General features: G+C 46.4%; 1 protein-coding gene across 2 annotated transcripts in view; it reads left to right on the top strand.

Moving 5' to 3' along the window:
* Positions 1-3,737: 3,737 nt before the first annotated feature.
* Positions 3,738-15,083, top strand: part of ABCA5 (ATP binding cassette subfamily A member 5) — a 339,361-nt gene continuing 328,015 nt past the window's right edge. For both annotated transcript variants that reach the window (XM_063961135.1, XM_063961134.1), the window contains exon 1: positions 3,738-3,933. The gene's annotated coding sequence lies outside the window, so the exon portion shown is untranslated. The remainder of the gene's footprint in view (positions 3,934-15,083) is intronic.

Raw genomic sequence — 15,083 nt, 5'->3', positions numbered from 1 at the left:
TCGCCACACTTTGCTGGCGGAATCTAATAAAAATGTTTAAAAACATTTTTTTTTGTGTTTTTTTTATTGGTAATAGCATATCTATTTATATTAGAAGGGATTAGGTACTTGGTTTGTCTATTTAGGAGGCATAAGTATTTTTTATATATTTTAAATTTTTTTTTTTTTATGGAATGGGTTAAAAATCAGAAAAAAAAATGCGTGGGGTCCCCCCTCCTAAGCATAACCAGCCTCGGGCTCTTTGAGCCGGTCCTGGTTGTAAAAATACGGGGAGGGGGGGGGGGGAATGACAGGGGTTCCCCCGTATTTTTAGAACCAGCACCGGGCTCTGCGTCCGGTCCTGGTGCCAAAAATACGGGGGACAAAAAGCGTAGGGGTCCCCCCGTATTTTTGGAACCAGCACCGGGCTTCACTAGCTGGGGAGATAATGCCACAGCCGGGGGACACTTTGATATCGGTCCCTGCGACCGTGCCATAAAAACCCCAACTAGTCACCCCTGGCCAGGGTACCCTGGAGGAGTGGGGACCCCTTCAATCAAGAGGTCCCCCCCCTCCAGCCGACCAAGGGCCAGGGGTGAAGCCCGAGGCTGTCCCCCCCATCCATGGGCTGCGGATGGGATGCTGATAGCCTTTTGTGAAATGAAAGAATATTGTTTTTTGCAGCAGAACTACAAGTCCCAGAATGCGGGGGTAAAACGGCCCACTGGTACCTGTAGTTCTACTGCAAAAAAAATACCCAAATAAAAACAGGACACAGACACCGTGAAAGTATAACTTTATTACATACATGCCGACACATATACTTACCTATGTTGACACGCCGACTGTGGCCACATCTCCAATGTCGACGTCCGGGATACCTGAAAATAAAATTATACTCACCTGATCCAGTGTCCGGTTCTTTTATTGTAATCCACGTACTTAGCAAAACAAAAAAACGCATACCCGAACCACACGGACTGAAAGGGGTCCCATGTTTACACATAAGACCCCTTTCCCCGAATGCAGAGACCCCCTGTGAGTACTGTCACAGAGGGTCCCTTCAGCCAATCAGGAAGCGCCACTTCGTGGCACTCTCCTGATTGGCTTTGCGCGTCTGAGCTGGCAGACAGCGCATCGCACAGCTCCCTCCATTAGTTTCAATGGTGGGAACTTTGCGGTCAGCGGGGGGCTACCCGCGGTCAGCCGCTGACCGCGGGTGACCTCACCGCTGACCGCAAAGTTCCCACCATTGAAGATAATGGAGGGGGCTGTGCGATGCGCGTCTGACAGCTCCGACGCGCATACAGCCAATCAGGAGAGTGCCACGAAGTGGCGCTTCCTTATTGGCTGAAGGGACCTTCTGTGACAGCAGTCACGGAGGGTCTGTGCATTCGGGGAAAGGGGTCCAATGTGTAAACATGGGACCCCTTCCAGTTCGTGTGGATCGGGTAGATGCGTTTTTTTGTTTTGCCAAGTACGTGGATTACAAATATCACAGGACACTGGATTTAGGTGAGTATTAAGTTTATTTTCAGGTACCCCGGATTCGTTGACATTGGAGATGTGGCAGTCGGCGTGTCAACATAGGTAAGTATGTATGTGTCGGCATGTGTGAAATAAAGTTGTATTTTCACGGTGTGCGTGTCCTGTTTTTATTTGGGTATTTTTTTTGCAGAAGAACTACAGGTACCAGCGGGCCCGTTTCACCCCGCATGCTGGTACTTGTGGTTCTCCAAGTACCAGCTTGCGGGGGAGGCTTGCTGGGACTTGTAGTTCTGCAAAAAACAATATTCTTTCATTTTTACATATGGCTATCAGCCCCCCATCCGCAGCCCTTGGATGGGGGGGACAGCCTCGGGCTTCACCACTGGCCCTTGGGTGGCTGGGGGGGGACCCCTTGATTGAAGGGGTCCCCACTCCTCCAGGGTACCCCGGCCAGGGGTGACTAGTTGGGTATTTAATGCCACGGCCGCAGGGAGCGGTATAAAAGTGTCCCCCGGCTGTGGCATTATCTGTCCAGCTAGTGGAGCCCGGTGCTGGTACAAAAAATACGGGGGACCCCTACTCTTTTTGTACCCCGTATTTTTTGCACCAGGACCAGGCGCAGAGCCCGGTGCTGGTTGTTAAAATACAGGGGATCCCCTGTCATTTCCCCCCCCGTATTTTGGCAACCAGGACCGGCTCAAAGAGCCCGAGGCTGGTTATGCTTAGGAGGGGGGACCCCACGCAAAAATTTTTCTGTTTTTTTAACATTTTTAAAAATCGAATCAAAATCCGTCAAATCGGACGTTTTTCGACAGCAGGACTGTCGAATTCGTTTTTTATTGAATATGTCGAATTCCGGCACCCACCTGCCGGAATTCGACGGTCGAATTGTGTCGAATTTAAAAACGGGCGAAAAAGTGCCGCAATTCGCCCGGAATTGCATATACCCCTATGTCTCCCATATCTGAAATGCTTGAGACCAAAAGGATGTATTTGGATTTTGGGGGTAATTCCAAGTTGATCGCAGCAGGAAATTTTTTAGCAGTTGGGCAAAACCATGTGCACTGCAGGTGTGGCAGATATAAAATTTGCAGAGAGAGTTAGATTTGGGTGGGTTATTTTATTTCTGTGCAGGGTAAATACTGGCTGCTTTATTTTTACACTGCAAATTAGATTGCAGATTGAACACACCACACCCAAATCTCTCTCTCTCTCTCTCTGCACATGTTATATCTGCCTCCCCTGCAGTGCATATGGGGGGTAATTCTGAGTTGATCGCAGCAGCAAGAAAGTTAGCAATTGGGCAAAACCATGTGCACTGTAGGTGTGGCAGATATAACATTTGCAGAGAGAGTTAGAATTGGGTGGGTTATTTTATTTCTGTGCAGGGTAAATACTGGCTGCTTTATTTTTACACTGCAAATTAAATTGCAGATTGAACACACCACACCCAAATCTAACTCTCTCTGCACATGATATATCTGCCCCCCCTGCAGTGCACATGGTTTTGCCCAACTGCTAAAAAATTTCCTGCTGCAATCAACTTGGAATTACCCCCATGGTTTTGCCCAATTGCTAACAGAATTCCTGCTAAGATCAACTTGGAATTACCCCCTTTGTTTTTTAAATATTTGCCATAATGAGATATCTTGGTGACAGGATCCAAGTCTATACAGAATGCATTTATGTTTCATCTACGCCTGATGGTAATTTTTTGTACCATATTTTTAAAGAATTTTGTGCATGAAACATAGTTTGTGTACATATACAACATATACAACATTATTTTTGTTTCATATGCACCTTATACACACACAGCCTGAAAATAATTTTATACAATATTTTTTGATGATTTCGTGCATTTCATTAAAGAAAGTTTATGTACATTCAACCATTAGAAAGCAAATATGTCACTATCTCAGTTCCGCTAAAGAAATTTCGTATATCATAATTTTGGATATAGGAAACTCAGAGTCAGCCCGTACCTGCATATGAATTTGCCATGTATGGACATAACAGTTCTGCAGTGGAACACAGCTAGAGACCAGTAAGCTAATTCCAAAATAAAAGGCCATCGATAGTATTTTACCGCGACCTGTCAGAAAGTGTCAGTAAATATGTCTATGGGATCTGCTATTGGAAGTCTGTATACTGTAAACCTCTTTGTCTTATGTCACTGCAAGCTAAGTATCTGCTACTGGTGGTGATGATGAGTCACCAGCTCCCCAGGCCCGCATGCAGTGCTTGCCTCTGGCCATAAGGTGTCACCAGCGTCCGATGATGATCCCTCCTACTTGGCTGCTGTATGTGTAGTCAGTGTCCTGCCCCAAGCTGTCGTGCTCCAGCTAGCGGGCTCTGCGTCTTATCATTGCCGGGGAGGGACCGGGGCCGCCCTGGGTACAGTCACCAGGGTAACCGGCCTACGGGAATAGCAGCATCCTTTTACTGGGACACTGCAACTCACAGGTACCTGTGTGTATGAGTATGCCGTCTACGTGTGCATTGTATAGAGGTGTCCATTGTGTGGTATAGATGGCTATGTGTCCATTGTGTGTGCCCTGTCTATGTACCTGCTACTCTAACATCCTCATCATCATGCTTATGTCATGTGTCCCTATTATGTATTTTACGCATTTTCTAAATGTATCTGCAGCTCCTATGTCCTGGGAGTGCAGCATAAGTGTGTACAGTGTGCTAATTGTGTTGTGTTCTGCATGTAATTGTGCTGCTTTCATATTGCAGGTGTTATTATGTATTTGTTTTGGTGCTTCTGATGATTTGCCCATGCTGTGAATGGCAAAGCACCTGCATAGTTTATATTTGTGTTACAGTGTGTGTATAATATCTCAGCCAAAGGGAACAGTGTATATTTTGTGTCTTCCAGCTCAGTAGCCCCTCTATACAGTGATCAGCTCTCAATGCATCTTATTGTTTATGGGCTATCTGCATCTCCACCCTGCTTACAAGGCATGCAAGTGTACAGTCAGTGTATGAAAGTGAACAGGAGCTTAGAGTAGATGGGTAGTGAAATGTCTGTTCAGAAAAAACATCTCACTTCTGAAGTATCATTGCACTAATTAAGTAGTGTTTTTGGAGGTGATTTGTGTGAATCAGACATAAACCACTGCTATTTACATATTGAGTTATAAGTGCTAATTTAAATGATGTTATAAAGTGTAAACTGTCTGGTCCATATTGTCTGTCACAGAGTTGTCACTTGAGCCCACATATATAGTTACATTGTGCTGCATATGACAAGTGCAGATCATAGAGGAACTGTCTCCAGCACTTACAATGACCCCTACAGTTATTTGTATCAGAGCTTGTAAACCTGATGCACTTCTAGAGATGCACTTGTGGATCATGTGTGACTGCCTACCCGTGGTTGGCGATTGATTATTCATTTTATTCAATGATAAAAAAAAAATTATTTCCCATTTTTTTAGCTGACTCGTCTGTCTTAATATCTTCTATAGTAAAAAATAATTTTTATTTTCTTATTGATTATCGGTTCCTTCCATCTGTAAATACCTTGTTGTAAACCTCATTATGTGTGTTTGGTCTTCTCCTGCATGTTCCTGGTTGCAGTGTTGCCGACTTGGGCGGGCGGCAGCCATCTTGCGGCTTCTGGCTGGCTGCTCAGGGTTCTGACAGGAGGCGGAGCCTGTCAGGACCCTGAGCAGGCAGCCAGAGTCAGCAGCACTGTAGTGAGGGACATACAGGCGACAGCCAAATGGTATTAGTTCCCTCAGCGCACTACACCTCACAACACTCACTGGCCCCCCTTCCCCCATGCTGGCATGCGCCTTTGCACACTGTTGCGCAACTTGAATAAAATAATACTTACATTTTCCCAAATGACAGGGGGTGCCCCATTACTCATGTGTGCCTCAGCGCCCCCCCCCACACACACACACTTAATACCCATGTGTGGCTCTGACCCCCGCACTACCTTCTCTGTGTCAGGAAAACAGAGATGATTTGAGGCATTGATGATTTAGTGTGCTGATTAGCCAATTAAAATTACAGCAAAATGATTCATAGCCTGTCTTACTCTAAGGATCTCAAGGAACATTTCAGTGAAAACCTGATCAAAATCGGTTCAGTAGTTCTCAACTTTATTGCGAACATAGAAATTAATGTTTTTTATTAATAGTTTATATATATTATTTATTATTACCAGTTATTTGTATAGCGCACACATATTCCGCAGCGCTTTACAGAGAATATTTGGCCATTCACATCAGTCCCTGCCCCAGTGGAGCTTACAATCTATATTCCCTACCACATGTACACACACACACACACACACACACACACACACACACACACACACACACACACACACACACACACACACACACACACACACACACTAGGGTTCATTTTGTTGGGAGCCAATTAACCTGCCAGTATATTTTTGGATTGTGGGAGGAAACCGGAGCACCCGGAGGAAACCCACGCAAGTACGGGGAGAATATACAAACTCCACACAGTTAGAGCCATGGTGGGAATCGAACCCATGACCTCAATACTGTAAGGCAGTAATGCTAACCATTAAACCGTCCGTGTATATATACATATTATAATGAAAAAAAGAATAATATTTTTTTAGTATGTGTGGAAAGACCCCTATTTTTGTAAAATACTTATTGGTTTGTTTGTAATAAGTGAATAATAATAAACCGTTAATATTGTCATCACGTTTCTAAATTCTTTTATGTGTACCATGAAATGTTCCACATTTGTATAGTACAGTACATAGTAAAAATATTGGGAATTTTCAGGAAAATAGTCCCATATGGAACACATAAAAAATAACCATTATGAATTAATGAATATTAAGAATATAACACCCTCATTAAAATGGACAAGTGCTACTGCTACAAAAAGTTTGTACATTTGGGCAAGGACATGGGGGGTCATTCCGACCTGTTCGCACGCAGCGGTTTATCGTTGCGGTGCGAACGGGTGCGGAATGCGCATGCGTGGCGCCTGCTGTGCGTGTGCGCGACGTTGCGGGTTACGTCGCGTCTAAAGAAGAAAGCGGTCGCAGGACGGACCGCAAAGAAGATTGACAGGACAGAGGCGTGGTTGGGCGGATCCGGACCGTTTGGAGCCGTTTTCGGGGAGTGGTGAGTATAACGCAGGCGTGCCCAGGAGAACGGAGGGGGGAGGAGTGACGTCAAAGCCGGGCCCATCATCGCTGGATCCATCGCACAGGGTAAGTATGTCCAGCCCTAGTCTAGTTTTGCTTGAAATTTTTTTTTATTTAGCAGGGCAGCACAAGCGATCGCAGCCCTGCCAAGCTAAAATACACTCCCCCATAGGCGTGTACTAGTTGATCGCAACAGCAGCAAAAAGTTGCCGGCTGCGATCAACTCGGAATGACCACCATAACTCAACCATGTGCTATTTGTCTCCTTAGATGTACTCAAACAGTTCCCATTGTGCATACATATAAATATTTAAAGTCATATAACTGTGAAAAACATATAAATAATTAACAAGTAGAGAGCTGTATACAAACATGATGGTCTGCGTTGTAGTGTAGACATTGAGCAAGCATGTTTATCTAGCAGGTCGCCTTAGGAAGAGGTGCAGCCAGTCTGGAGAAGACTTGGAGAGGGAATAACTAGCACGTAACAAGCGATAGCGAACCTCCTTTCCTCTGCATGCCACGTAATGCCACATGCACATCTGTTTACTGTGTGTGGCTCTCCCTTTGTGCTGCCCCACATTGCAGTTGGGACCAAATCATAGTTAACAAGGATGGAGTCACAAAGCACCTGCATCCTGTAATTAATTTACCACTCTATTGATAACTAATGTGGACTATGGGCCTAATTCAGAGTTGATCGCAGCAGCAAATTTGTTAGCAGTTGGACAAAACCATGGTGGTCATTCCGAGTTGATCGCTAACTGCATTCGTTCGCTGTGCAGCAACGAGGCAAATAAATGTCACTTCTGCGCATGCGGCTCAATGCGCACGCGCTACGTACTTTTACAACGGCCGATGTAGTTTCACACACGGTCTAGCGAAGCTTTTCAGTTGCACTGCTGACCGCAGAGTGATTGACATGAAGTGGGCGTTTCAGGCGTGTGTGGCTGGGCGAACGCAGGGCGTGTTCGTGACGTCAAAACAGGAACTGAATAGTCTGAAGTGATCGCAAGCGCTGAGTAGGTATTGAGCTACTCTAAAACTGCACAAAAAACTTTGCGCGCCGCTGTGCGATCCTTTCATTCGCACTTCTGCTAAGCTAAAAATACACTCCCAGTGGGAGGCGGCATAGTGTTTGCACGGCTGCTAAAAACAGCTAGCTAGCGAACTACTACTCGGAATGACCACCCATGTGCACTGCAGGGGGGGCAGATATAACATGTGCAGAGAGAGTTAGATTTGGGTGTGGTGTGTTTAATCTGCAATCTAAATTGCAGTGTAAAAATAAAGCAGCCAGTATTTACCCTGCACAGAAACAAAATAACCCACCCAAATCTAAAGGGCCCTACACACTGCGCGATAGTAATGAAAGATATGAACAATCTCGTTCATTAATGAACGAGATACCGTTCATATCTTTCAGTGTGGAGGCACCAGCGATGAATGATGCGCGGCCCCGCGCTCGTTCATCGCTGGTGCCCCGTCGCTTGTGCATGCATGCCAATATGGACGATCTCGTCCATATTTGCCTGCACTGCTATGGAGCCGAGTGACGGGGGGAGTGAAGAAACTTCACTCCCCCCCGTCACTGACTTCCCTCCCCCGCCGGGTCGCCCGTATCCTCCGTCGGGCAGCTCGGCGGCGGATTGCGCTGTGTGTAGGGCCCGTAACTCTCTCTGCAAATGTTATATCTGCCACACCTGCAGTGCACATGGTTTTGCCCAAGTGCTAACAAATTAGCTGCTGCGATCAGGTCTGAATTACCCCCTATATTAGATAGCACCTTCTGGGACCAACAGTATTTCAACTGCAATCTGAAGTCTACTTTGTAACCCTGACATGTGTTATGCATTCTAGTGTACTAGCTTCTGTAGCTAATGAAGTAACTGAAGCAAACAAGCAAGAAAGAGAGTAGCCGTGACTGGATGGGATTAAACCAGTGGTTTCCAAACTTTTTTGAATCACGGCGCCCTAAAATATCAGAATTTTTTTCATGGCACCCCTAGGCCAAACATTTCTTATTGAGAAATTTAGAAAGAAATATTACATTAAGTAGATCGCATTTATATGTCATCCTTACGGTCAGTTGGGTGGTGAGGGACAAGATTTGCTTCTGTTTGGCCACATATTTTATGACTGCCAGCCACCAGCACTGGTTTTGCCTATTATATTGACCATGAATAATTTGAATTGGTCCTGGACTACCAATCCAGGGCACCCCTGCAAGTGTCCCGAGGCACCCCAGGGAGCCACGGCACACAGTTTGGGAACCTCTGGATTAAACACATAATAGTGAAGCTGTAATAGCACAGCAAAGGCAACATAGAGTAGTGCAGCCCAAGATGTAATTATTGCAGACGCATTGTTAGCCAGGTCACTAGCCATTGTGCTCAGCGTTGCTAGCTTTTTTCCCGCCTCTCACCCCTTCCCATCTGTCACCTTCTATTTCCACCACCTGTCTCTCTCCGTCTCTTTTTCAAAGACCCACATTATTTCTTTGTGACTCTCTCTCCCTCTGTTGCCATCTCGTTTCCCCTTCTTTCACCAGTGGGTGTGTGTGTGTGTCTCTCTCTCCCTGTTTTTTGTCTCCCCTACTTTTTTCTCTCTCGCCCTCTTTTCTCTGTGCTGGACAGCACTTGCTCTTTAGACATTCTTTGATGCCTTTACACTGCTTACAGCAGTGATCTCCAACCCGTAACTCGCGAGCTACCGGTTTCTCGCCGTAGTGTTTTCGGTAGCTCACAGATCGCATGGGCTTGGGCAGTCACTGGCACTCGTCCTCCCTTCATTTTTAATATGGTGCCGGCCTTCAGCCAATCAGAGCTCTTGGACCGGCAGTGGCGGCTCCTGATTTGCTGCCGGGCTGCGAGTTTTGATCGGCTCTCTTACCGGCACCATATTTGAAATGCCCGCCGCTGTCTGAGACTCTGTCACCCTCACAGCAGCCGCTCTCCGGACTTCACATGAGAGCCGCGCGCTGCGCTCTCCTCCCCTTCCGTCCCTCATACAGGAGGACCAGCACCGGCGGCAGTAGAAGAAGCCAGCAAGGGTTAGCACTGTGTGGGGCACTGTATCGGATACTGCGGGGGGGCATTTTATCTGGCACTGCTGGGGGGCATTATTTATGTATCTGGCATTGCTGGGGGCATTATTTGTATATCTGGCACTGCTGAGGGGCATTATTTGTGTATCTGGCACTACTGAGGGGCATTATTTGTGTATCTGGCACTACTGAGGGGCATTATTTGTGTATCTGGCACTACTGAGGGGCATTATTTGTGTATGTGGCACTGCTGAGGGGTATTATTTGTGTATCTGGCACTACGCGGGGGAGGCATTACTTGTAGTTGTGAGGCCACACCCACTTTTGTGAGGCAACACCCACTTTAAAAGTAACGCACGCGCATTGGAGGGAGGGGGTAGCTCCTTCAGAGGTTTTATTTTCCGAAAGTAGCTCACACCCCAATTAAGGTTGGAGACCACTGGCTTACAGTAATGGTGCCCATACACTTGTGAGATAATTGGTGCTAACCTTCGATTGCGACCGCATCTGTGAGAGAAATCGAAGGATTGTATGCACATTTTAGGTACCTTTCGATGCGATGCGCCGGCACGCCGGTCGAATCTCACGTCTCAAGATGGTATGTGCTGCACTTAGTATTTATCGAATCGCAGTGCGATCACATGTGTTATTATTATTATTACATTTTATTTATAAGGCGCCACATGTGTTTCGCAGCGCCGTACAAAGGACAGTACAGGGGACAAAACATTGCATTACAGTAAATAAATAACAGAAATAGAGTAGAGGTAACAGAGCACCACACATTCTCAAGACATAGTACAGCTAAGATGTAAGTATTGAGGGAGTGATCATCGTACTACTAGAGGCTGGTGGTCATAGATGGAGATGAGCCTTTACTAGCAGGATAAAAATGGTCGTTGAGTAGGGGAGAGCTGTGAGTGAAATGTGTTGAGACGAGGGCTTAGATAACAAGAGGAAAGAGGGCCCTGCTCTGAAGAGCTAACAATCTATTGGGGAGGGGCGACAGACAGATGACAAGAGGTGCAGGCAAGCGGGAGGTAGCCTGATGGCAGTATGCAAGCAGAGATGAGATGTTCACGGCATGAGGCAGGGGGTGGAGGCGCGGCTTCAGCTCTGGGTTATGCATTAGAAGGGTACGCTTTGATGAATAGGTGGGTTTTTAGTGCCCGTTTGAAGCTTTGCAAGGTTGGGGAGAGTCTAATGGAGCGGGGGAGTGCGTTCCACTGAAGGGGTGCAGCACGGGCAAAATCCTGAACTCGTGCATGGGAAGCAGTGACCAGGGCGGTGGAGAGGCGACGGTCATTAGTCGACCGTAGGAGGCGGGAGGGAGTATGAAGGGAAAGGAGGTTGGAGATGTAGGGAGCAGTGTTTTTAAAACACATGCTATATATCGCACTGCGATGTGCGATAGGCACCGGCCAGAGGCCGCTCCCACTCGGCGGTGACGTGCCCATCACGTGATTAACATGCGATCTATTGCATGATCGCATGGTAATCACTTTCTCAGTTCAGGTGCGATTTCATCGCACTTGAACTGCCAATGCGATGCCCCGCGATGTCGCATCGTGGGGCTTCGCACAAGTATATGGGCACCATAAGGTTCACACTGTACAGGAGAATGTGGCTTAATAGGGATGGGGTATGGCAGGAGGATAGAGAGGTGAAGGGAGGGTTCAAGGTGACAGTTATATATATGCCATAGTAGAAATACATCAAAAGCTTGAGTGAGTGTGGTGCCAAGGTTGTGTAATATCTAATCAGAGTCTCAGTCTAGCAATATCCATTGATTGATACAATGGTATTCAAGTCTCTCATACTGCTTGTGGTTCTAAAAATGATTAGTTATGTTGCTTACAGGCCTACAGTATCTGCTTTAAAGGAGAAATCCATGGGCACGATTCAATTTGAAGGGAGCTGAATAGCGCAGGAAATCAGCTCCCGGGCTATTCAATACAGAGCCCTGTGACACCCGATGATGGGATTTCTTCCAGGCGACGGGATTACTTCTTGCACCCCCGGAGGGGTGCATGCATAAATCCGACAAAAGTGCCAGTGCAATGCTGATTTCTGCCCTTAGTGCGGCCGAAACAGTATCGCACCAGGCAAAGTCGGAGAATGCCGGTTGTCCCGACAAAACACCCTATTTAGTCTGGGAGAACGGGCATTATCTGACTAACCATTGCACTGTATTGAATATCCCAGGGAGCTAATTCTCTGCGCTATTAAACTCTCTTCTAATTGAATTGGATTTCTCCACAGCCCCACTTTTCACCTGTGACCCATTATTTGGTTCAGTTGTTAACAAATTCACAATGACAGTCTTTTGATCTTGTTCTGTACCTATAGTGCTACTGAAGTGTAATGTAAATGGGGCACATCTGTGGGCATCAGGTGGAGAGTGTGTGTACCGTCTTTTACCTCCAATGATTCTCTTTAACCATCAGCTCCAAGTGGGCATGTGTATGGTGTCCATTTTGCCTGCACTAGACATACTGTACCATACACAATTATATATTGGATTTTGCTCACAAGTATCAATACTAGTTTTTTTTAATAAAGAGATAACATTGTTGATGGCTGTGTAAGTAAGTTCAAGTTTCTACATACTACACCATAAAAATGTAAAGTACTACAGGGTACAGTATAATCTATATAATAAGCGAGAAAGTGTGTGTGTGTCTGTTTGTCCTTTATGCACGGTCAGAGTTATGTACCTAACTCCACCAGATTTTGCATGGTGGTGTAGTTTGACCAGGATTAGATTTTTTTTGCCTATGTTTGAGCTTCGTCGGGGCCAAGAAGGTCTAACTAGGCCGTAAAGTTTCTGATTTGAAAGCAATTTATGATATGTACATTTCATTAGATGAAGCTGTGAATACATGGAAATGCGTTAGTATCTCCAATTACATTCCCTGAGCTGTTGTTCCTTGGCTACGCCACCTATCCACATTTCAGTGCCAGCACTGAACATCTCAGACTGCCTCCCAGTCATACAGACGACACCTGAATACCACCAACTCCACAAAGAGCCTGTGCTTATTGAGACTGCACAAAGCTGCATGAATTTTAGAACTTTCTGCCACGCTGTTTACCATTTGGGCTATGTGGATGCATAAAGTCGGTCCATTATACAGTGGTGACCCTTGGCCGTGGAAGTGAGATTGCACAGATTCTAGCCTCTATTAACATTTCATGAGTTTCTGAACACAGTAATAGACTTTATCATTGTGGATATGGGCATGGCTTAAAGTGGTCCTTGAGAACTCATCTCCTCCACGACCCCTCCCCCTTAGGCCGCACCGAGGCGCGTGCTGCAAAAAGGGGTGTGGTCTAACAAAGAAGGTGTGTGGCCATACAAAAGTACCCCCAATTCAAAATAATGCCTCACAGTAGCACAATCTTATTCACATTGCCCGCCCACATACTGGTGCCCTTTACACATACAATGCCCACAGTAAACATACACACATATTGAGGAAACACATAAATTCAAAGCGCTGAAAAAGATAAAACCAAGACTTCCCTTATGTATATGAATTTCCTTACAGAAGATGTTTCTTCATGTATTCAGACCAATGGAAAAAGTATTTTTTCCACTCACATGTAGGATGGTACATAAAAGGAAAAACGACAATACAATGGTGTAGTATGTCTTTAACAGTTTACAATATACCCAGGTGCTCTGGGATAATTCCCGTGGTCTATGCAAAATTGGTTTCGTGATGAACCTCCACCGTCTTCAATATATGCAATATGGGTGAGCGTACCCCAACTCACAATGAGTAGGTAGATGTTAAAGCATGTAAAGGTATTTTCTCTATCGTCCTAAGTGGATGCTGGGGTTACTGAAAGGACCATGGGGAATAGCGGCTCCGCAGGAGACAGGGCACAAAAGTAAAGCTTTTACAGGTCAGGTGGTGTGTACTGGCTCCTCCCCCTATGACCCTCCTCCAGACTCCAGTTAGATTTTTGTGCCCGGCCGAGAAGGGTGCAATTCTAGGTGGCTCTCATAAAGAGCTGCTTAGAGAGTTTAGCTTAGGTTTTTTATTTTACAGTGATTCCTGCTGGCAACAGGATCACTGCAACGAGGGACAGAGGGGAGAAGAAGTGAACTCACCTGCGTGCAGGATGGATTGGCTTCTTGGCTACTGGACATGAAGCTCCAGAGGGACGATCACAGGTACAGCCTGGATGGTCACCGGAGCCACGCCGCCGGCCCCCTCACAGATGCTGAAGCAAGAAGAGGTCCAGAATCGGCGGCTGAAGACTCCTGCAGTCTTCTTAAGGTAGCGCACAGCACTGCAGCTGTGCGCCATTTTCCTCTCAGCACACTTCACACGGCAGTCACTGAGGGTGCAGGGCGCTGGGGGGGGGCGCCCTGGGAGGCAAATGAAAACCTTTAAAAAGGCTAAAAATACCTCACATATAGCCCCAGAGGCTATATGGAGATATTTACCCCTGCCTAAATGTACTAAATAGCGGGAGACGAGCCCGCCGAAAAAGGGGCGGGGCCTATCTCCTCAGCACACGGCGCCATTTTCTGTCACAGCTCCGCTGGTCAGGAAGGCTCCCAGGTCTCTCCCCTGCACTGCACTACAGAAACAGGGTATAACAGAGAGGGGGGGCAAAATAAATGGCAATATATTAATATAAAAGCAGCTATAAGGGAGCACTTAATCATAAGGCTATCCCTGTCATATATAGCGCTTTTTGGTGTGTGCTGGCAGACTCTCCCTCTGTCTCCCCAAAGGGCTAGTGGGTCCTGTCTTCGTATAGAGCATTCCCTGTGTGTCTGCTGTGTGTCGGTACGTGTGTGTCGACATGTATGAGGACGTTATTGGTGTGGAGGCGGAGCAATTGCCAAATATGAGGATGTCACCTCCTAGGGGGTCGACACCAGAATGGATGCCTTTGTGGAATTACGGGATAGCGTCAACTCGCTTAAGCAGTCGTTTGCCGACATGAGGCGGCCGGACACTCAATTAGTGCCTGTCCAGGCGCCTCAAATACCGTCAGGGGCTGTAAAACGCCCCTTGCCTCAGTCGGTCGACACAGACCCAGACACAGGCACTGATTCCGGTGGTGAAGGTGACGAATTAACCGTATTTTCCAGTAGGGCCACACGTTATATGATTTTGGCAATAAAGGAGATGTTACATTTAGCTGATACTACAGGTACCACTAAACAGGGTATTATGTGGGGTGTGAAAAAACTACCAGTAGTTTTTACCGAATCAGAAGAATTAAATGACGTGTGTGATGAAGCGTGGGGTGCCCCGATAAAAAAACTGCTAATTTCAAAGAAGTTATTGGCTTTATACCCTTTCCCGCCAGAGGTTAGGGAGCGCTGGGAAACACCTCCTAGGGTGGACAAAGCGCTAACACGCTTATCAAAACAAGTGGCGTTAC

The sequence above is a fragment of the Pseudophryne corroboree genome, chromosome 3 (genome assembly GCF_028390025.1).
Source record: "Pseudophryne corroboree isolate aPseCor3 chromosome 3, aPseCor3.hap2, whole genome shotgun sequence".
In the NCBI taxonomy this organism is placed as follows: Eukaryota; Metazoa; Chordata; class Amphibia; order Anura; family Myobatrachidae; genus Pseudophryne; species Pseudophryne corroboree.
Note: the sequence above shows the minus strand (reverse complement) of the source record. Positions and strands in the feature narration are given on the sequence as shown.